Source organism: Lissotriton vulgaris, chromosome 12 (assembly GCF_964263255.1).
Source record: "Lissotriton vulgaris chromosome 12, aLisVul1.2, whole genome shotgun sequence".
NCBI classification, from domain to species: domain Eukaryota; kingdom Metazoa; phylum Chordata; class Amphibia; order Caudata; family Salamandridae; genus Lissotriton; species Lissotriton vulgaris.
In genome coordinates, this window is record NC_141700.1 from 419,050,380 (window position 1) to 419,072,560 (window position 22,181).

A 22,181-nucleotide genomic window follows, 5' to 3' on the forward strand; every position below is an offset into this window, starting at 1 on the left:
GGTACCCCCTTAAAAACACCCCGCGCATAATTTTTTAGACCTTCTCTCAATTCAATGAGCCCACACAGAGATTTGTGTTTGAGGAAATGTTGCAAATATCTACGTGAAGCGATATCAAATGATGAGGTAAACGAAGTACCGATCGACATAACTGAACTTCAGCTTCAGTTTTCGAGTGGTATGATTGTGGGTAGTAATGTTCGACGGGCTGTAGAACATCTTCTATCTTTTCGTCCTACTGTAATACCTCGAGCATTGTTTAAAGATGAAAATGAGGAGTGGATGGCAACGCCTGGTCAGTATCCCATGCGTGAAGTTCCACCAGTGTGGATGCCAGGTGATGCTAATGTCGCTCCTCCGATTTTGCCACACTTCCAGAGAGTTTGGATACACCTCCCATGGAAGCGATCGGAAGTTTTGCAGGTGAAACAATCTTTGCCTGATCCTTGCAAAAATCCTGCAGGATACTATAAAGAGTTGTCCCAATTAGTGGATGCTACTATCATGAATCTTGCCGACATCGACATGTTGTTCGGCACCGTAGTACCTCAACCGGTTTGGGTGAAAATACGTCACGAAGATCACGCAGCTGAGTTAGGTGGTGATTGGGCGGCACTTACAGCGGCTGACGGATTGCAGGTTGGTGGGGCTAAGCCTGAGCAGTTAATTACGGCTTTGCCTCAAAGAATAATTACACTAATGAAGACACTTATGCCAGCAATGAAAGTTAATTGGGATAAACTGTCTGCGTGTAAGCAAAAGAAGGACGAGAGTGTCTCCGATTTCTTTATGAGATTTGAGGAGGCATTCATCAATCACAGTGGTCAAGATATGAGCACCGAGGGAGGTCAGAGGTAGTTCGTAGATAAATTTGTATCGAATTTGTTGCCTGACCTTAGAAACAAATTGAAAAATTCTGAGAGTTTGTGGGCTGTTTCTACCTCTGCTCAGATATTGGGCATGGCTCAATATTATGAAAATAGGGAGAAGGAGGAAAATGATCGTGCGGATAAAAAGACGAAAGATCTCAAAACAAAAGTTCTGTTACAGCAAGCGTATCCTCCGCGCTCAAATCAAAATGATTCTCAACAGCGGAATAGATCCCAAACACAATCTGCTAGGTCACAGTCGCGGAACGACTCTTCCACGCAGAGATCTATGCTTGGATATAATCAATGCGCATATTGTAGAGGTGAGGGCCATTTGAAGTTTGATTGTCCGGTTTTGCGCGACCGAAATAATGGTGGTTCGGCTAGAGGAGGTCGTAGTGGTCCTCACCAGGCTTCTCGAGGTAGAGGTTGTGGTGTTACTCAGAATCAAAATGAGCGTTCTAATAATTCGTCTGATTCCAATAATTGCTTTGATCAGCGTGGGTCATCGTCAGGTAGATCTGCACAGTATCAAGTGGATGATTATTACATTGAGCATGATATTGATGACGGTAACTACTAGGACAGCCATAGACAAAGAGAGGGAGTAGTATCAGTTCCGGTTGATCAGAGAGGGCCTTACGTCGCAGTTGCCACATCGGGCGTAGTTGAGCCTTTTCTGTTGGACACTGGTGCAGCGAAAAGTTCCATCATGCATTCGAAACTCCCTGGCGCACCTTTGTCTGGCTTAACGAATGTTTCCGTTGGATTCTCTGGCGCCCCCGTTAGCAATCCGGTTTCTAGCCCTTTGCCCCTTACAATTGGGCCTCGTGAGCTGAAAGCTCCCTTGATTTTGACTACTGGTTGTGGTGAAAATCTTTTGGGCCTGGATTTGCTGAAACGGTCATATGCGACTTTGTATTGTTCTCCTGCGGGAGTGGAGCTTACTTTGGGTCAGAGAGTGATCTCTCCTATGTACTTGTCATCTGATAAACTCCCACCGGAATTGAGTTCTCTCCCTGCATCTTTGTGGGCAACAGGTCCCAATGACATGGGCCTGCTTGACATCTCTCCTTATGTTGTTCAACTGAAGTCGAATGTACGATTGCCACGTATTCCCCAGTATCGTATCTCCCTTGATGGAGAACGAGCGTTGTTAGCGATCATCTATGATTTGATCGAGAAAGATGTTATCGAGGAGACTCGGGGAAACGTGTGTAATAGTCCTGTGTTACCTATCTTGAAACGTACTGATCCATCCAAGCCTCCTGTTTACCGTTTTGTTATTGATTTACGGGAGGTAAACAAAATTGTGATTCCACAATTTCCTGTGGTGCCTGACATTACTGCTTTACTGACTCTGATTCCAGCCTCTGCTTCTTGGTTCTCAGTGATCGATCTGAAGAATGCTTTCTTTAGCATTCTGATTGCTGAGGAGAGCAGAGATCTATTTGGTTTCTCATTAGGAGGTCGCAGCTTTAGGTTTAAACGCGCTCCTCAGGGCTACTGTGAGAGTCCATCGATATACAGCCAAGCCCTGAAGAGTCAACTCGATGCGTTTGTGTTACCGGCTGGTGCGGCCTTGATCCAATATGTTGATGACTTGTTGGTGGCTGCTGACACAAAAGAGATCTGCAAGACTGCTACGGTGTCACTTTTACAGCATCTCTGTGACTTACATCACAAGGTGTCACCTTCTAAACTGCAATATTGTTGTCAAGGAGTCACCTATCTAGGTCACTTATTGTCAAAGGAGGGAAGAAGGTTGACCCCAGAGAGAATTGCAGCGATTGCTTGAATGACTGTGCCAACAACTCAGAGAGATGTGCGTGCCTTTCTAGGTATCACGTCATACTGCAGGCAATGGATTCCAAATTTTTCATTGCTAGCGAAACCATTGGTAGCCCTCACGTGCAAGGATGTTCCAACTCCTTTGCCATGGACGGAAGAGTGTCAGAAAAGTTTTTCTGATTTGCGTGATGCGTTGTGTTCGGCTCCTGTGTTAGGTATTCCTGACTACAGCAAGCCGTTTACACTATACGTTCACGAGAGAGAGGGTTGTGCGTTGAGTGTTTTGACGCAGCAATTTGGCGGTAAGCAGCGTCCATGTGCATATTTTTCCTCGACCTTGGACCCAGTAGCTAGAGCTTTGCCGAGTTGTCTAAGAGCGACAGCGGCGGCTGCGGTGTCCATTCGACAATCTGCAGGATTGGTCATGGATAATATGCTTACGGTGATGGTTCCGCATGCAGTTGACACTCTTAAATCGTACAAAAACCCAACACTTGACGAGCGCAAGGTTGTCCGGTTACGAGTTGACGCTTTTGGCGAGTCATAGCCAAATAAAGCGCTGCAATGTGCTAAACCCGGCGACGTTGTTGCCAACTAATATGGAATCAGACGAGGTACCACCACATGATTGTTATTTGCGAACTGAGGAAGAAACGAAGGGTCGTGTTGACCTAAAAAACACTCCCTTGGCAGATCCTGATGGTACTTTGTATGTTGACGGTTCATGTTTTAAGTTGCCGAATGGTGATGTGACGACTGCGTATGCTGTGGTAACGTTGAGTACGGTTGTGGAAACTGCGAGATTGAATCAGAATTCTGCGCAGGCGGCAGAGTTGATTGCGTTGACGAGAGCGTGTGTTTTGTCGAAGGGAAAGCGAGTGAATGTTTTTACTGATAGCCAATATGCTTTTGGCGATTGTGGCGAGAGAGAGGCTTTATGATATCGCATGGCACGAAGATCCAACACGGACAGCTCGTGAACGATCTTTTGGACGCACTTACATTGCCCAAGCAGGTGGCGATTATTAAATGCAGTACGCACCGTAAGGTGACGGATGATGTTGGTCGTGGTAATGCATTTGCGGATGAGATTGCTAAAGAGACAGCTAGAAACCTTGCAACCCGAATGTATGTGACGAGTTCGGTAAGGTAGCCTGCAGAAACTGGTATGTGTGAGGACACTGTTGAGAGCGTGAAAGCGATTCAGAATGAGGCCACCGAAACTGAAAAGACTAAGTGGAAGGAGAGCACAGGAAAGTTAGATGCGCACGGATGTTGGATTGATTTGTCGGAAAATCAGAAGTGGATGTTGCCGGATGCATATGTGCTAGCTGTTGTGACTATGGCACACGGCTTGTCACATATTAGCGCGAAAGGTATCTGCAAGTTGCTGTCCCATGTATGGAAGAATGATGGTATCGCTAAGTGTGCTGAGAGAGTGGTTAAGAATTGCATGGTATGTATGATGTACAATCCTGGCAAGGGCACTCCTCCCCCACCTGGCCATTTCGCTCCTCCTACATGTCCCTTTGAGGTTATCCAACTGGACTTCATCCATATGGAGAGATGTAATAATCTGAAGTACGTATTAGTTGTGGCTTGCGCATTCTCCAGATGGATTGAAGCCTATCCTCTCAAAGACAATACTGCCCTGTCCACAGCGAAAGTCCTACTGAAGGAATACTTTCCTCGGTATGGAATTCCACGGATTGTATGGTCTGATAACGGAAGTGAGTTTGTGGGGAGTGTGATGAAGAGTGTGTGTAAGGGCCTTGGAATCACACAAAAATTCCATAGCGCCAATCATCCCCAGTCAGCAGGTGTGGTTGAAGGGTACAATGGTACTCTAAAACTGAAACTTGCTAAGATTCAGGCTACAACTGGTCTGTCATGGCCTGATGCCTTGCCTCTGGCTCTTTTTTCGACCAGGGCGACTGTACACTCTCGAGTAGGGCTTAGCCCATATGAGATTGTGTTCGGCCGTCCTGCAAACATTTGGGGGGTCCCTAGACCTAGGTCCTTCGATAGTCTTGAGTACCCAATGTTAATTGATTATCTTCATGATCTGACTGCTAAACTGAGGTTAATTCATCAACAGGTTTTTGAAGCACTGCCGGCACAGACAGAGGGTCCTGGACATCGGCTCCAACCGGGTGACTGGGTGGTCACCAGAAATTTTGTCCGGAAGCGGAACTTGGAGCCGAGATTTGTGGGACCTTACCAGGTTCTACTCGCCACGAGAACTGCAGTTCGTCTGGAGGGCCGCAAACATTGGGTGCACGCCACCCACACAAAGAAGGTGCCTATACCTTTACCAGCGGATTCGTGGGTGAGAACCGGTATCGCCGCATCAGAAACAGAAACTCCAGTGAAATTTGTGCCGTTCAGTGATGCTCAGCCTGTAGGAGACACTTCAGTGCAATCAGATAACTTTGTTGAACCTTTATCATTGGAAAACTCAAGACTTGAACTATCATCTGACCGACAGGACTCTGTTACGCAACCTGAACAATTTTTTGAAGAACAGACTCGTCCTGGAAGAAGCAGCTATTTTCTTCGTTCCCATACCAAAGACTAATAAATATCTTTTTGCTTTTTCCCTTTTTCGAAATCCACGTTACCCCCCTTATTGTCATCTTGGATAATATGAACAATTGCAACATTCATTAATTTTGAGTTCTTTTCCACGTGTGTTTTTCCACAGCTAGGAGATTTTGTATTATAACTGACTGTTTGATTAAAGAACCTTACATCCGGGTTGACCGTACTTCCTTCTGTTTAGCAGGTTCCTGACACTAGGTCGGTACTTTTGTCGATTCCTAGGAACTCCTGGGAATTGATAATCGCTGCTCAGAACGAAGTGCGCCAAGAACGTTGCGGACGGTTTTTAGAGGATGGAATTCTTAAAGTTGTCGGAAGTGGAGAAGACTCTAGCGCAAAGATCAGTACTGCACAGGGTTGTACGAACTAAATGCTTTCTGTTTCAGGTGTTCCTGCTGTTCTTGACTGTTTCCATGCTATTGGTGGGTGGAGTATATTATGGAATACAATCGTTATTGCCTTCTGCTTCACCTACTTTTTCCTCTGAACCAAAACCTACTCCCACTGTTTCTCCTCATTCCTTTCACCCTCTACCTCAACACGAACAGGTTAGACGTGCGGAATTCATGAACAACTCCTTTGATCAGCTTCTTCATCAACATCAGTTGGTGATGAATACTACCAACTGTTGGGTGTGTGGTTTAATGCCACATACCATGGATAGGGGAATTCCGTACTTGGTCCTTCCTTACAGTTCCCAGGGGTCAGCTCGAGCATTCCAAACGATGTTTCGTAGCGCACTAGATTCCTACCCCCATCGAGAGCCACGCACTGCAGATCATGGTCCTGGCCCGTATCACAAGCCTTTGGCAAGAGCGATTGCTGATTTAGATAGAGATATCTTTGACGCATCGCTTATCCCAGAGGAAGAGGTGCGAGCATACAGAGATCTGAGTGAGGCTGAGTATAGCATGTCAGTGGGTGATCAGCAGCTTAAAAGCTCGTCTCCGATCTGGATCGTACCCCATCTCGGTAACTTCTGTTTGAAAGGTCTTGGCCGAAGCCCGCGAGCTCAGCTTGGGAGGAGTGCCTGTACTGAAACATATGTTTTACCAACGGCCTCTTCCCCTGTTCTTTTGACTGCCAAGGGTACGTACTTTGTATGTTATGACCGCGCATATACATGGTTGCCTCGTGACTTCTCAGGCACCTGTTATATTGCGAATCTGTTGCCGCCGACCTTTACAATTGGGTCGGATTATCACAAGACCAGAGTTGTGAGAGGCGTGATTAGTGAAGAAGACACTGCCGGTCAAGAAGCAGGAGACTTCTTTAAGGGTTTCTTGCCATTTTGGGGACCTATGATCAATAGTAGGAACCTGAGACAGTTGACTCGAGTGGTGGAATCGACTGCTAATATCACTGAAAGTGCCCTTGGTAATCTGACAGCAGAGCTTCAGGCGGATAGGCTTATGACGTTACAAAACCGTATGGTTTTAGACGTTGTTCTTGCAGATAGAGGTGGAGTATGTAAGGTGATCCATTCGAGTTGCTGCATTTTCATCCCTGATAACGCTCCAACTGTCTATCAAGCCATCTCGAAGTTGCATAAGATCTCCGAGTCCATACACGTGGACGTAGGTGATTGGACGCTACTAGGATGGTTTTGGGGCCTGATGTTGACGTGGGGTTGGAAGATTCTGATGATCATTGGGGTTGTTGTAGCATTTCTGTTCACGTGTTGTCTTTGTGTACAGTGTGGTCCTGCCTTATATGGCCTCTGTGCTGCGACGTGTATAAGACGGCCACCTGTTACCAAGGAAGCATTGATGAATAGAATGATGTTGCAGCAACATCTGGATGGTCTGATGAATATCGAGATTGATTCTGATATCGACTAGTGCTTGCCTACATGAGGGCAAAAGGAGCGTCTGAGGTTCCGTGACAATCGTAAGTGGTGTTTTCGACTCGCTTGAATATGGACGAGTTTGGTATCTATGAACCGCAAATGATGAGTTTAGTGGGTGTACGCGTTTTCGCTATGCTGACCCAAACCGTTCGTCCGTTTCGTGGGTTTCTCCATCTGAACTCACGGGTTCCATTGTAGATACGGCATCCATTTTGTTTCTTGCCCTCAAGTAGCCAGCGAACGGACACTGTCCGCTTCGTGACCCTGGGATTCCCAAACTCTTGCGGAAGACACGTGTTCCTTTGAGGGTGTCTTTTTGACGAGGGGGATGACACTGCAAAGGCAGATGGCCCCGATCGAGGCTCATCTTGCCGTGCCGGTCTATTGTTTCAGCCGTGCATTCATTAGGCATGTCTCTTTTGATCCTGCAATCGTGTTTCCGATATCACCCCCTTACACTCTTTTCAATCTGTTGACTATCTTTGTCTTCCTCTACACCTGTTTCTGACTCTTCCTTAACTCGTTTACAGCCGGAATGGAATGTACTAATGATGGGAAGATGTACTTTTAGAGTTGGGAACCGGCAATGCTACTGTAATTATGTTCCGGGACCCTGAATACATGAAAGCGACCCCTTTGAAATTTACTGTGGGAACTGGGTTGTAACCTTTTGTTTGCCATGTTGTTCTATGACAGAAATCTGTATAAAAGGAGCGATCCACATTTGCAATTTGAAGCAGTCTCCTAGAACCTACACATGCTGTACTTCTTGTGACTTCTGTGTTCCCTGCAGTAAATAAACCTCGATCTTTGACGCCGAAGGAAGTGTCCCGTGTCTCTGTCATTTGTACGCCGGAACAGGTAACCCACGAAGGTTTCAGGTGTTGTCCCCTGGCACCACTGGGTCTTAGAAAAACCCAGTCCTTCAGTGGGCAGATCAGATAATGTGATGGTTGTAAGTGCACCATTGGGATACCAGAAGCCAGTAATTCCATTACTAACGGATTTGTAATTGGGTGATGCAGTCAACAGATATCTGGGTCTGTCTCAAGAAGGTAATTGGCACATTTGAAGTGTACAGTTACGGTCAGGGTGGCACCGGGGCTCCTGAGAGAAGTCACGGTTTCTTCAGTTAATCAAGAAGGAAACTTGACAGACTTCCACTCTATCCAGCCTTTGACATGCCAGCCTTTTCACTTTAGCATGAAAGAACAATTTTTCACTTTGAAAAAGAACTAAATGGATCGTGTCAGTACTGACCTACAAGGCACCTGTACTGAATCAACAGTACAATTGGGCATAACTTAGAGGACAGTTTCTTGGTAGTAAGTGATGGCAAGACACACACATCTAAACATGTAAATGAAAACAAAATGAAGCTGCTACAACATTACCAACCTTATTTATTCACTCAGAGATGCTAAATTAACCATAAACACCTTACACTGATCTTAGAATGCTCACCCCATCCTTCTTGAAAATTCCCTGAAATTGAAGGTATGGTGCTTTTCAGTTGACTAGATTCTGCCTTCGTTAGATGGAAGGTAAAAGTGCAGAAGACTATTCCTAGAGAAATTGGAAAGAGTCAAGACTGACCACTTAGAGCTTAAGGGCCAGATTTAGTTTTTGGTGGACGGAGTAGTCACCATTGGCCAGGTGCAGGACTTTACATGCACCAGGCTGTGATTACTCTGTCAGCCAAATTTATAAATGACTACCTTGCAGGCGGTCATTTATAACATCTTTGGCAGGAACTGCTGTCACTGTGTTTCCTGTCAATGCATTTTACTGTTTGTTACATGCCTGCATCAAAAGGATGAAGCCCTGTAACAAACAGTAATCTTTTTTTGTAAAGAAAAAAGTAATGCTTCTCTCACCATGGAAGGCTTTTCCCATGGGAGTGGTAGCATTACACATCTCTTTACTGTTTCAACCTGGTGGTAAAGAACAGTAAAAAATGACTACATGTCCACCTGTCAAAATTGGGGGGCGGACGTATAGTCATTTCTTCAACTGCCTTTACTCTCCACGGTCATTGGACGTGATAAATCACGGTGGAGAAAGATAAGCCTCTGCCATCATTAACCTGAAGGTCCATCCACATCTAAATGAGGTGAACGGACCACATTCTCGGCAGTTAGGATACTCCATAACCATTGCACTGGAGTATCCCCTTACCACCAAGAATTACATTGGGACAGAAGTGATGATTGTGGGTCTTGAAGGAAAGAAAAGTCAGTATTTGAAACCCGATCCAAAAGAGTTCAAATCTACATTACCTGTAATCTTTCACACTTCACACTTAAGTTACCTTTCATTAACACAAATTGGGCATGCTGCTCTAGGCTGTAAAAACTGAGATGAGAATCACCAAGGATGAAAGTATTTTGTAATTCACCTTTAAATTGCCAGAAGAAGGTATGAAAAATGTTCTGTGCATAGTGTAGCACAGTGACAGACAAAAGAGCCCTTAAGAGGTAGTATATTTAAAGTAATTGAGAAGACTACAATATAGGAGCTTTAGTCAGGACACATCTGCAACTATTGCTGTGGATCTACTAAAATTCATATAATTTGATTCAAATTTTAGATTGAAATGCTCCCAATGTTAGCTAATATTCCTAATTCTAGCCTTTATCAGGAAAGAGGGTCTCCTCTAGAGCAAGTGGTCTGCAAACGAGCAGAGAACATGCAGAGGTGCATGGGCCTCAAGATGGAGGTTGGCCAACAGACTGGGCACATGTTATTAGTGCCTCCTGGATCTGTTCCTAAAAGGAGGTAATCCATTGAGGATCGTGCCTCCAATCCTTGCAACCCACATCAACCACTGCAGCAATATCCCACGGACAAATGTAATTAAATCCCTATATAAATTCTCATTTTACTGCCAATCAAGTACAGGTTGAATCAACTTACAGAAGCCTTTACAATGCCCAGTTTATTGTGATATGTGTGGTAACTGCTATTTCTGCATGTATAGCAATTAAGGGTTTTGTGGAAAAGCAGCTGAACAAACCTGACGATATTTACAGGGAGATGACCAGAACATGCATATTTTTGTGCAGTAAACACCAAAATCCACATGGTATTCCCTCAAAACTTGTAATCGGGTGATAGTGATTTGATAAATTCCAACTTGGGACAGTTAGATTTTATAAGGTGTAATAACTATCTTAACAATATGTGGATAACAAAAACAAATCCTAGATGTCTACATATTTTGTTATTCCCCACGTTTGAACACCTAAGTGAGTACCTTTTGGGGGAATTGAAAGCGATTTTGAGGATGCATCATATACAGTGATGTGCATAATAATTAAACACACCAGTATCAAAGGTACTAAGTTGCAATCCGAAATTAAAAATCTTGAAAATGACATTGACGCGATGGAGTGTAGGGATTTAATTTAAAACAATTATGAGATCCACAAAAAGGTAATAGAGAATCATCAGCAATATCTTAAGGATAAAAAAAGAGAAAAATAAGATGAGCGGGACAATAGGGAGGGCCGCATTTACACTTTTGTGAAAAAGTATGACATGTTAATTTAGTTGAGGATAGAAAAAGAGCAAGAGAGTGAGGAACTCAAATCTGCTTGCAATATCTCTATTGGATCAATAAGCAGTAATGTTACTAGTCATGTAACATCTGACAACCTTTTGGGGGAAGGAAAGTCCTCCTTTCAAAAGGGAGATAGAAAGACTCAGGAGGCGCAACGAGCAATACAAAAAAGATCTAAAACATCAAGAAGGGGTGGAAGGAGGTGGAAAGGAAAAATTGGTAGAAAAATGAGGATGCAAACATGCTCCAAAAATATCTGACAGAAGTGTTATCCACCAATTGTACTGTGCGATGCATGAATGATGATGAAGCTAATTTCAATGATGGAACTATTTGTGGAGATGAACATAAGGGTTCGGAAGTCCTCAACTTATCTAGTAGAAGTTTGCATGCTGGTGAGATCATTGTACTGTATAAACGCTTGAATTTCTGTCAATCACAGAAGGGTATATGACTAGTGTACACATTGATTTGTACTAATTCATTAGAACTTTAAAATTAAAGGAAATATTTAATCAGCAACTGTGCAAGTCTTTGAACCATATCAATAAACAGACCCCCACTAAACATAGTATTGCTGATATACAGGATGTACAATGCCCTTTATCTCTCGAAAGTGATGGTACCAGGGATATTGAATTATTATTGAGTGATTTAAACACAGTAGAGAGTTTTTTAACGAGACCAGGGGACTTTGGCCTAGATCTAAATGTGTTCCCCATTCACACCACCACAGCATAGATGAATTTAGCAGACAGGTCACATGTGAATTGCATTCATTGGAATTTCCATCCAAATCCTGACCCCAGCCAAAGCACAATGTATCCTATGATGAAAGACAGGCACTTGCTCGGTTATGAGATGATGACACTATTGTTATCCGTGAAGCAGATAAAGGGGGGGATGCCATCATCATGGATAAGGGGAATTATATGGGTGAAATAGACTGTCAACTTGAGCAGCAGTGCTACGAACATGTTATGACCAATCCCATGAAAAATCTCACTGTGTTCGTTAACATGAAGTTGGAGGAATGGAAGGATATGTGTTTGTTGTGCCATGATGAATATCGATATTTGATGGTGGACAATGTGAGGTTCCCATGTATCTATGTCTTACCTAAGTCCAAAAGGGAAAGTGATTCCATCCAGGCCGACCGCTTATTTCGGGTGTGGGATCCCCTATGGAGAGGTTGTCCAAATTTGTGGACATCAAACTCCAACAATTTGGCCTTAATTTGCCATCCTATATTTTGGATGGCGGGGACATCCTTTCCAAACGAAAAAATGTCCTTTGGTCAGTGGATCTACAATTTGTAACATTTGATGTTACTAATTTATATATGTCAATATGCGAAGACTTTGGACTATGGGCAGTGAGACATTACATAGATCAACATAGATCAGAATTTTTAACGGAATTGCATGATATTGGAGATGATTGAGATTATATTGTCAAGGAATTACATTATCCATGATGGATGTTGGTACCATCAGCATCAAGGTACAGCAATTGGTTCCTGGTTTGCTTCCTCTGATGCCGGTCTCTTTATGGGCTAGTATGGGAGGGAGCATGCCTGGGGCAAAGGGGCCTCCACCTGGACTGAACACATAGGGCATCATTACAATGTCAGTCAGAGTTGCCTCCAACCCCCATCGCTGCAGTCTCATGACACCGCAATTACAATGTGACTGCACATGGTGTGGTCGCAAGCTCCCATTTCTCTGTGGGAACTTCTGCTGTGGTCGGAAACCAACAGCAGCACAAGCTCCCATGGGGAAATGGGAGCCTTAGGTGACCCCAGGCCCCCAACAGGAGGCCACGGAGGCATGGGGTCCCTGATAGGGGTCACCAAATTTGCTTTCTGACAGGCTTTTCATGTCGGAAAACCTGACATGAAAAGCCTGTGGGAAACCAACATTGCAATTCAGATGGCAAAACACCGTCCATTAGGGATTACATGCCGGTTCTGGTTGCCAACGGGCTCCTTGAGCCCGTCGGTAGCCAGCCAGAATGATCAGCTGGGTTCACTTCTGACCGCCATCATTGTAATACAGCAGTCGAAAGTGAAACCGAAGATGTCGGTCAGAAAGCCTCTGACCACAGGTCGTAGAATTTCTGACCGACATCAAAATGAGGGCCATTGTCTTTTGGGGGAGGTACATTAATGACATCATTTATCTCCTGACAGGCTCCACTGGGGCTCTGCAGAAATATTTCTCATGCTTGAATGACTACTCTTATAATATAAAACTAACAATGAGTTGTCCTAAAGAGAAAATGGTTTTCTTGGACTTGCATTTTTATGTGAGGGATGGTATAATCAATTTCACCATGTTTCACAAAGAAACATCATGCAACAGTATTCTCCATGCCTCAAGTGCACATGCGACTTCTGTGATCAAAAATATCCCATATGGTGAAATGATCCGCATCAGGCGGAAGTACAACGACACGGTTCTCTTTATCAATAATATGGCGGAGACCAAAACCAGCTTTCTGAACAGGTGGCATTGACATCCGGCATTGACTGAGAAAAAAGTTCTCTTAGTATCAAGAGAGTCCACATCGCCATCTAAAACCACTAACAAAAAGAATAGCAAGCAACAGGGATTACGCAGACCAGTATTTATTACCACATATTCTGTAAACAGTGAGAAGACTTATGGTATCTTTTGTAGACATTGGCATCTCCTTCTTGACATTCCTGGGTTACGCAACAAAATCAATGGCAAACCCAGGGTGGTATACAGAAGGGGTCGCACATTAAGAAAGGCATTATGCCCAGGTTATGTATTCAACACATATAAAAAACACATGGTTACCATCAAAACTGCTTGGCTTTTTATACTTGCAATGGCTGTTGTGTGTGTCGTTATGGAAAAAATAAACAAAAGGATTTCAAATTCAATACGAGTGAGGTACATGTCATCAGACACTTTATTTATTGCTACACACGATTTGTAATTTATGTAATAGGGTGCAGTTGTGACATGATTCATGAAGGTAGCACTGTACGCAGCTTGAATATGCAGATACAAGAACTAGGGGTTGGCGGAAAGTGCGTAATCGAGTTACGCAACTCCTCGCAAAAATGTCAAAAATCTCAGCAAACACGCAGATATATCGCGAAGTCATTCTTTCCAGCACGACCGCCGAGGGATCCTCTGGTGAGTGCTTTAGGGTCCGAGAAGCCCCGACCCTGAGCAGCTCCAGCGCCGAAGTCCAGCCCCCCAGCATCCACGAGATCTGCGTGGGGCCCTTCTGCTTTTTGGCTGCTCACCGCGTTGTCTGGCTACTAGCCCGCTGGCTTGTGGCCTTCCCGACGACGACCAACGACATCACCACTGCTAGTCTGGTTGCTCCAGACTGGCCCTTGCTCCCTTCCAAAAGAGGAGCACCCCGGACCCTCCTAGTCCACTCCAGACGCCATTTTAGGTCCACCGCGTGGGCTTGAATTTGCCAAGACTTGTTGCCCCAATCCTGGGTCCAGCGACGTCGACAGCATCAACCATCGTGGGACAGCTCGCACCTCCATCCTGGTCGCCGACAACGCCTCCTGGTCCGTGAGACTGCAGAGTCCAGCATCGCCCACTTACCTGGTCGAGGTGACTCCCTCCGGTGCCATCCTGGTGCCCATCTGATCACTGGCTAGTGATTCAGGACTTGGTCCCCTCTGCTTACAGGTGTCTTCCATCTTCGATCCAGGCTTGGATCCATCGAACAATCTTCACTGGTCGCCTGCCAGCAACTCCTTCTTTCAGGCTCCTGGTTCGTCAACGAGGATTCCCGACGTCTTTTCAGACCTATGCAGCCGCAGCCCCTGGGCTAGGTAACTTCAGCATTTCGGTACCCCAGCATAGCCTCACTATCCAAGGGTCCAGATCCACTGTCGTTTTCAACCTACCTTATCGGGTTCGCCCGAGAACACTAGCTTTGCTTTTACTAGCTCCCATAGACTTTGTCCCGCATCCCGCGTGAGAGTGCACACTCTGCACCCGAGTCCCCTAGGCCTCCTACTAGTAATCTGAAGGTTCAGTAACGTAGTCCTAGCGATTCCAAGCCTATTAGTCCAGTACTTACCTGCTAGTAATTTTGCATTCCACTTTCATAGTATATGGTTTTCCGTGCCCCTCGGGCATTTGTGTAAATTGTGCAACTTAAAGTATTTTCGTAAGAGTTTTGTTGTGTGCTTAGTACCCTGTCCTCATAAAGAATACAGGGCTGTTGTGATCTAAATACATACACTTTTTATTTTCATAACACTTGTGTGGTGTCCTTTCACTTGGTGTTCAAGGGGTATATGTGATGGTATAACAGCTGGCTTAACACGCCCTCTAGAGTTTAGCCAGAAGACTGCTCTTGTCAATGCTACTAGGATAGCTGGTCTATTGGTTGACTTACAACCAATCACCATAAGGGTTGTTTGGACTGATACATAGTAATCACTAGAATAGTGAACACTGAATATCAGGCCAACTTCTCACACTATCCTCCTGCTTTCCCAGCCTCTAACATTTGTTGGAGTTTTTTCCAGCATAATACTTGCCCTAGTACTCCGGATGGACTCCAGTACACTGAAGAGCACCAGTCTTTTTCTTCTCTCTAGTTTACATAAATTAGATAACCATGTTGTAGGCTGTAGCCGGCAAGCCAGCTCAGTCAGCTAAGCTTGCGTCCAACACCAACAGTCGAGTCAATACACAGACGCCTGTTACTTTTATTAACTAAGCTGCACGTGGGGAAGCTTGTATATTTTTCGATTATGGGTGGAACTGGTCATACTCTTTCTGTTACATGAAGGGAAATTGCTCAATTTCACTTTCACTGTGCCCTGACGTCTGGCGACTACAAAAAGGCAGATTAATAATAATATAATATACTTATGATCCAATGATCATTACTTATATGGAACAACATATCAGTCCAGTAGCGGTCAGAGGTGGGAGTGCTGGCGGGCGGTGACGTGGAGAGGGGCAGGGTGCGGGGGAGCAAACTATGGATTGTGGACAATCACTGGTAAGTAAACATATAAATAAAATCCGAAAAAATTAACATAGGTAGGAAGTGGTCCTTGGATTCAGAGGAAGGAGCTTGATAATATATATGATGTTCTTGCAAAATACTGAGTCATCAACTGTATTCTGAAATGAAATCCTACTTTTATATAATATATGATGACCCTCTGCTTTGCTACTCTGGCGCAGTTTCTTTTACATTATCTTCAAAGTAAGACTCGTCTGCATCCAGTGACAGTCTCCAACTATGATGAATACAATCCATCCAGGGGGAATCCATCCATTAAAAGTAAATGTCTATCATTCTTTTGTTTAAAGGTATCGCTTAACAAACCTTAGCTGGTTTCACTTTCACCAACAACCACCCATGCGTCCACTCCTTCCTTCCTGGTCTTGGCTTTGGGTTTGACACAAACACCGCTGATGATGCTTGCTATCCACTATCCACCCATATTGTGTCGCCCAACCAGGCAGGTATCTACTTTCACCTTCCACCCATCCTTCAACAACCCATGCATCTGATTCCTATCAGCCACCTGCATGCTGCTTCCAAAGTATCCTTCTCTGCTAGTCGTATTACATCTCTTTCGTCCTTCCTCCTTCCACCCTCGTTCTTTCCCTTTTTGTTCAACACATCCATCAAGGTCATCTGATCTGACTTTTAGTCTTCTCCATAACTTTCACAGCTGAGTTGGAGTCTGATAGAAGAGGCCTTTGTTTACTCAACTCACGCTGGTAATGCTATTGCTAATGCATTGGTAATGCTAAGTAAAGGGTGTCTTCTCTTCTTCAATCGTAGTATATTGTTCAGTACAACTTCAAGTTCATACACACTTAATAAGTCTCACAGGACAGTGAGTGAAGTGTTCCCCTTCCAGCTAGTAATGCCAATAAGTAATGAATATAACTTACCACCTCCCACCGCTACTGTTTCCTCCCCCACTGGTGCTCCTGCAGGTGCCGCATCTCCTGCCCCCTCCTGGATGGCAGCATTGGCATTGACGCTTGCCCCGTCGGTACTGGTGGTTGGTACTGGTAGTGTACCTATAAAAACAAGTACACCTTTTTAGATGCCTGTACACCTCCCCCTATTTTACTTGTTTTCACCAGGAAGGAAGATTGAAAAAACAGTTAAAGTACAACATAAATCATAACTAGTCCAAAATGCGTCCTACAGCAGAGTCAGTAGACAGACATTAGTAGTATTATTATATGGTCCCTAGGGTCATCTCATCTCTACTCCTATTGTAGTTGTTGCAGCTTGTTGCGCAGTAAGACGCCTTTGATGCCATTTGAGTGTTGCATACAAGTGAAGAGGTTGAAAAAGAAGCCACTTTTTTATGGAGTTCGGTTAGTCCCTATTGCTTAGCCATAATGTTACACTTTTTGGCATGACTGCAAAAAGCTTGCAGAATTCTATTATTTTATACTGTCTAACGTGCCCCATTTTTCTCATAATAGGCAGATGAGAAGTTTGCCATCTACGAACTAGAGATTTGCAGAACTTACAAAGATGCATGTAACCAGTATACGTTCAACGGTGAGGGGTCTCCCACAATTCACACAGATGTCTATCCTGCTCTAGTTGTACAAATGTTTACTTTTAATCTTCTTTATTTTGCATGTTGACGCTGGATGTAATTTCATGGAACAACTTACAAAGCTTGTTATTATTTGAAAAAATAAAGCTTTTGAACTTGCACATAGACTCTGTGGTATATTTGGAGTGTCTGTGGTGTAGTGAACTTACACGAGTGAGTGAGCTAAAGGCTGTTATGTTCTGGGTTGTGTAATAAAATCATTGGGTATCTTCTTGTGAGGGGTCTTGAGATAATAATGACTAATGACTGAGACACTATAGCTAGCCGGTCAGTGAATTGTGCGTTCTGAGTTCTCTGACTGAAATGTAAGTAAGTAAGCTTTATTTCGATACAGTGCATATCATAAAAGCAATACAAAGCATCAAGTAAAACGATACAATTTACATCATATAAAATACCTTCAGATTTAAGAGTAAAAGCAATAAGAGCGAGATGTGCAAATAAGAATACATTAACATTTGAGCACCCTTACGAAATATAGTTCATCAAGGGGCACTTTACTGGAGTAGCAGCTTGCTTGAGGTTCTTATACGCCAGGCCCAACCTAAAAATTTAGCCATACAACATGCAAAAAATGGGCGGGCATCTGAGCATAGTATGCGTAGGGCTTCTGAGTGTGATCTTGTTCCTAGGCTCCTACACAATGGTTTTAGCCATTTCGATCTGGGTGCTGCATAAACCTTACACTCAAACAATAAGTGGGCGATGGACTCAACCCTTGAAGCACAGAACGGGCAATGTGGAAGCGTTTGAAGTGGAGGTTTCCAGGTAGAGGTAAACGAGCCTAGGGGAAGCACTCCCACCCTAAATTTAAAATACAGAGATCTGTCTCCAGAATTGTGAATCAGGTCCAAATAGGGTTCCCTATAGGGGAACTCTTTGACTAACAAGAACTTGGCGACAGATTTGCAGTGGTTGGAGTTGTGTATTCTCTTATTGTGTACCCATAGCCAATACACTTTCTTCAGGAACTGTTTAGGGGGTGCGGTTTTGTCGACCCAGGCGTCACCCAAATCCAGCTCATAAAGGAGGCGTTTGACTTCCCTAAACCAGGGTATCTTACTGCAACCTGGAAGCGACAGAAGGTGCACAATTCGGGGACATTCCAAATCCGGGACCAGAGAAGCAAAGGTCGTAAATTAGCTTGCTCACAAATTGGGCGGGTGCCTGTATCTAACAGTAGTGGGATTGTAGGAGTACTGTGGGGCAACCTCATCAAATCCTTGAGGAAATTATTTTCAAGGTGGGCCAGGGTATCAACTTTCTGTAAGCCCCACAGTTCAGCCCCATACAGGGCGGCACTCGCAACCCTCGCTCTGTAGATATCTATCAATGCCCCGATTGGTTTTAAGGATGAGGCTCGCTGTTCCTTAAGTAAGGCTCCAGTGGCCCTTTTGTGAGTCAGGAATACCTTTTGGTGATGTGCCTTCCAGCTCATGGTATCACAGAGCCGTATTCCGAGGTAATCGAATTCCTTGACTCTTTCAAGGGGGATAGAGTCTAGGACAGGAGGGATAACGGATTTCTTAGGGGGGTTAAGGACAAGGAATTTAGTCTTGCCAATATTTATTGCCAATATTTATTGCCAATCCCCTGGAATCACAAAAAGATTTAAAGTTTGTGAGCAATTTCTGAATGCCCGCAGGTGTTTTGGATATCAGGAGGGTGTCGTCCGCAAACAGGAGAGTTGGAACTTTTCTGCCCGCCAGGGTAGGTGCATCTGCTGGATGTTCCAAGAGATGCTCCACCACTCCGTTTACATAGAGAGAAAACAGAGTGGGGCAAGCACACACCCCTGGCGGACGCCCCTGTCTACTGGGATACGAGATGTTTTTTCTCCCTGGACACCCCATCTGATCTGGGCGAAATTGTCTTCATGGAATTTTCTAAGCAAAAGCAGCAAGTAGGGTGGTAGACCTAGCCCATCAAGGACATTCCAGAGTAGTGCCCGTGGGACCAGGTCGAAGGCAGTACGCAAGTCTATAAAGACTAGGTACAAACTGCCCCCTCCCAGTACCACCACCTTCCAATATATCATTAGGAGACGGAATGTCTGCTCGATGGTGCCTGTCCCTGATCTAAATCCTGCCTGAAAATCAGACAGAATTTTTCCCTCGTCAACCCACTGCAGGATCCTACCCAAAACCACCTTGCCTGCCACCTTTTGGGTTGAATCCAGCAAACTGATGGGACGGTAGTTAGCTGGATCGTCCCTGCTGCCTTTCTTGAATATTGGCACAACTTCAGCGCCCCTCCAAGAGTCAGGAAAGGAGCCTCCCATCAAGACCTCGTTTAGCAGAGAAGCAATTAATCTGCTCCATACTACTGGATGGGACTTCAATAGGTCGCCTGGGATTCCATCGGGGCCCGGTGCCTTGTTAGAAACAATACCACCGATTGCCATATCAACTTCCTGGTTAGTAAAGGGGTCGACGATGACAGGGGGGAAAACTGTTGGGCTAATCAAGAGGCCCGGGCCCGGGCATGCAAGGGATATCCCCTGAGTCTCAGAGTATAGTTTGGAGAAGTGAGCAAACCAAACATCACCGGGAATATTGCAAGTTATCAGCTGGTCAATGGGCTTGTCCCTTGCTCTCAAAAGATCCCAAAACCCCTTCGAGTCCTTCTTTTTACTTGCCTCAGTTAACTCACACCACAAGTGATATTCATAATTCTCCTTGGCCTCAGTCACCGTTTTTTTATAGAATTTCCTTGCGGATTTGATAATGACTGGATCCCTATTCTTTACTGCAGTGATCAGATCCCCCCTAGCAGCTCTACATTTGGCGGAATACCATTTAGCTCTAGCTTTGTTGGCACCATTAGCTACAGACCTGCACTTGGGTTGAGGAATAACAAACAAATCACTCAAGGATGCTACGGTCTCTGTGAATAATGGTAACACTTTAGTGTTCGGAGGGCATAAAGTGTCAAGCCGGGATGCCACCACAGACAAGATGGTCCCAGCTAGCATCAGTCTAGCCTCATCTTCTTTAACTTTGGCCCACTTCAATCGTCTGCCACAGTTCGTTGGTACAATGTTATGGGATGATTTCCAGATGTGGGAAGGCCTGACCTGGTTCTTCATCTGCCACGGGGAAGACAAGGATAGAGAAAGGGGATTGTGGTCACTGTCGGAAGACATGATGACCTCCATGTCATGGTGAAGAGGCCAGAGGTTATAGTTCAACATGATGAAATCTATTCTGGAGGTATGGCCCGTCCTGTTGTATGTGTGGGCACCCCCAGGATCCGATTTGGATCGACCATTCGTTGAGCGCAGGTTGTGTTCCATGCAAAGTGCAGTGATGTCTATCGCACTTTGCGTCCATTTTGGAATTGGGTCGAGAGTCAAAATCGGTATTCCTCTTTTAGTGTCCTCATCGAAAGACTCCAAGATGTCCTCCCTTGCCAATGGTTCAAAGCAACAATTAAAATCGCCTGCAAGGAGGACATAGGAGTTGATATTGCAAGCAGCTAGATCTTTACTTAGGCCTGTCGATGGCAAACTGGATGACCCATTTCTAGCACCTCTCAAGTACAGATTAAAAACCTCTAGCGTCCTTCCCCCATCACAATGAATAGAAATCCTCTGTAGGTCAGGAGATTGGGTGGGCCTATGGCTCACTTTTAGGCCCAAAGCAATACTGACCCATATCAACAGGCCGCCAGATGGACGACCCTTAGATCCGCTTTGCTGGTGAGCTGGGACAAAGTAGGTTGTGAACCCTACCTTATATTTAGGTTCCTGAGACCAGGTTTCTTGCAGGATGCAGATGTTATAAGGCTCTAAGAACGCATTCCATTCCGGGTTATCGAGGTTGCGAGCAAGCCCTGCCACATTCCAGCTTACAATCTTTAACAGTGATGTCTCTAAAGAGGAATGGTTAACGGAATGGGCAAGTGCAAGTGGAGAGGACACAGCCAATGACGGTGGCCTTTCTAAGGGCTTGTTTATAGAGTTGTTAGGGGCCATAGTATCCTCCAATGGGTAAGCTGGTGCTGGGGTGAGCCGGGGTAAAGAAGACAGTGGGAAATGAGAAGGAACCAACTGGGACTCCCTGCCATAATGACAAGGCTCACCTAAGATGGACGAATCAACCAATGCAGCCTTGCTCATATCTGTCAACCCACCCTCTAGCAGTGGAATGTTAGGTGTTCCTATTGAGACAGGAGGGGGATCAATGGCTAAGGATTCCTTAGAAACATAGGGGGATTCACAAGGCCTTCCGGCTTGTGGTGATATTACGATCCCCTCAATGTAGTGATCGGAGTGCTTAAGGAGTCAATCTACTTCCTCTAGGCCTCCAAATCTATTAGAGGTAGGGAAGCCGTTCCAGTGTGAGTAGGGGTCCACGTTCTTAAAATGGCCTTTCCTTGGTTGGTGGTGGGCTAGTGACCAGTTATTAGTTTGGTTGTGAGAGGGGCGTGGAGGATAAAAAAAGGACAATGGCCTTGGGATAACAGAGGAACCTTCGCTACAGGGCCATGAACATATATGCTGTGCCGTGTGGGGGTCATCGAATGTTACGACTATACAGTCCCCAGAATTGGTTTTCCTAGTTGGGCCCACCCATGACGTTCTGCGCACCATCAGGACTCTACTTCTATGGCCATTAGGGATGGGTCTATTGACATTAAGCCAATGCATTATTTTATTTTTCAGGGACCAGTGGTTCTCATGTTGATCAATACCTAACTGGGGAACTCCCGTCAGGACAACCACAAAGTCATTGGCCTCCGGTGGAAGGTCAATGTAACCCCCTCTAAAGTTATTTTTAGCTGGGAAGTCCTGGGTGGGCGGGATGGCCGGTTTACTAGGATGTGGTTTGGTGGGGACTCCAGGTTTGGGGTTAACCGGAGGGTGTGTAGGGGCACGTTTAGGGGCCT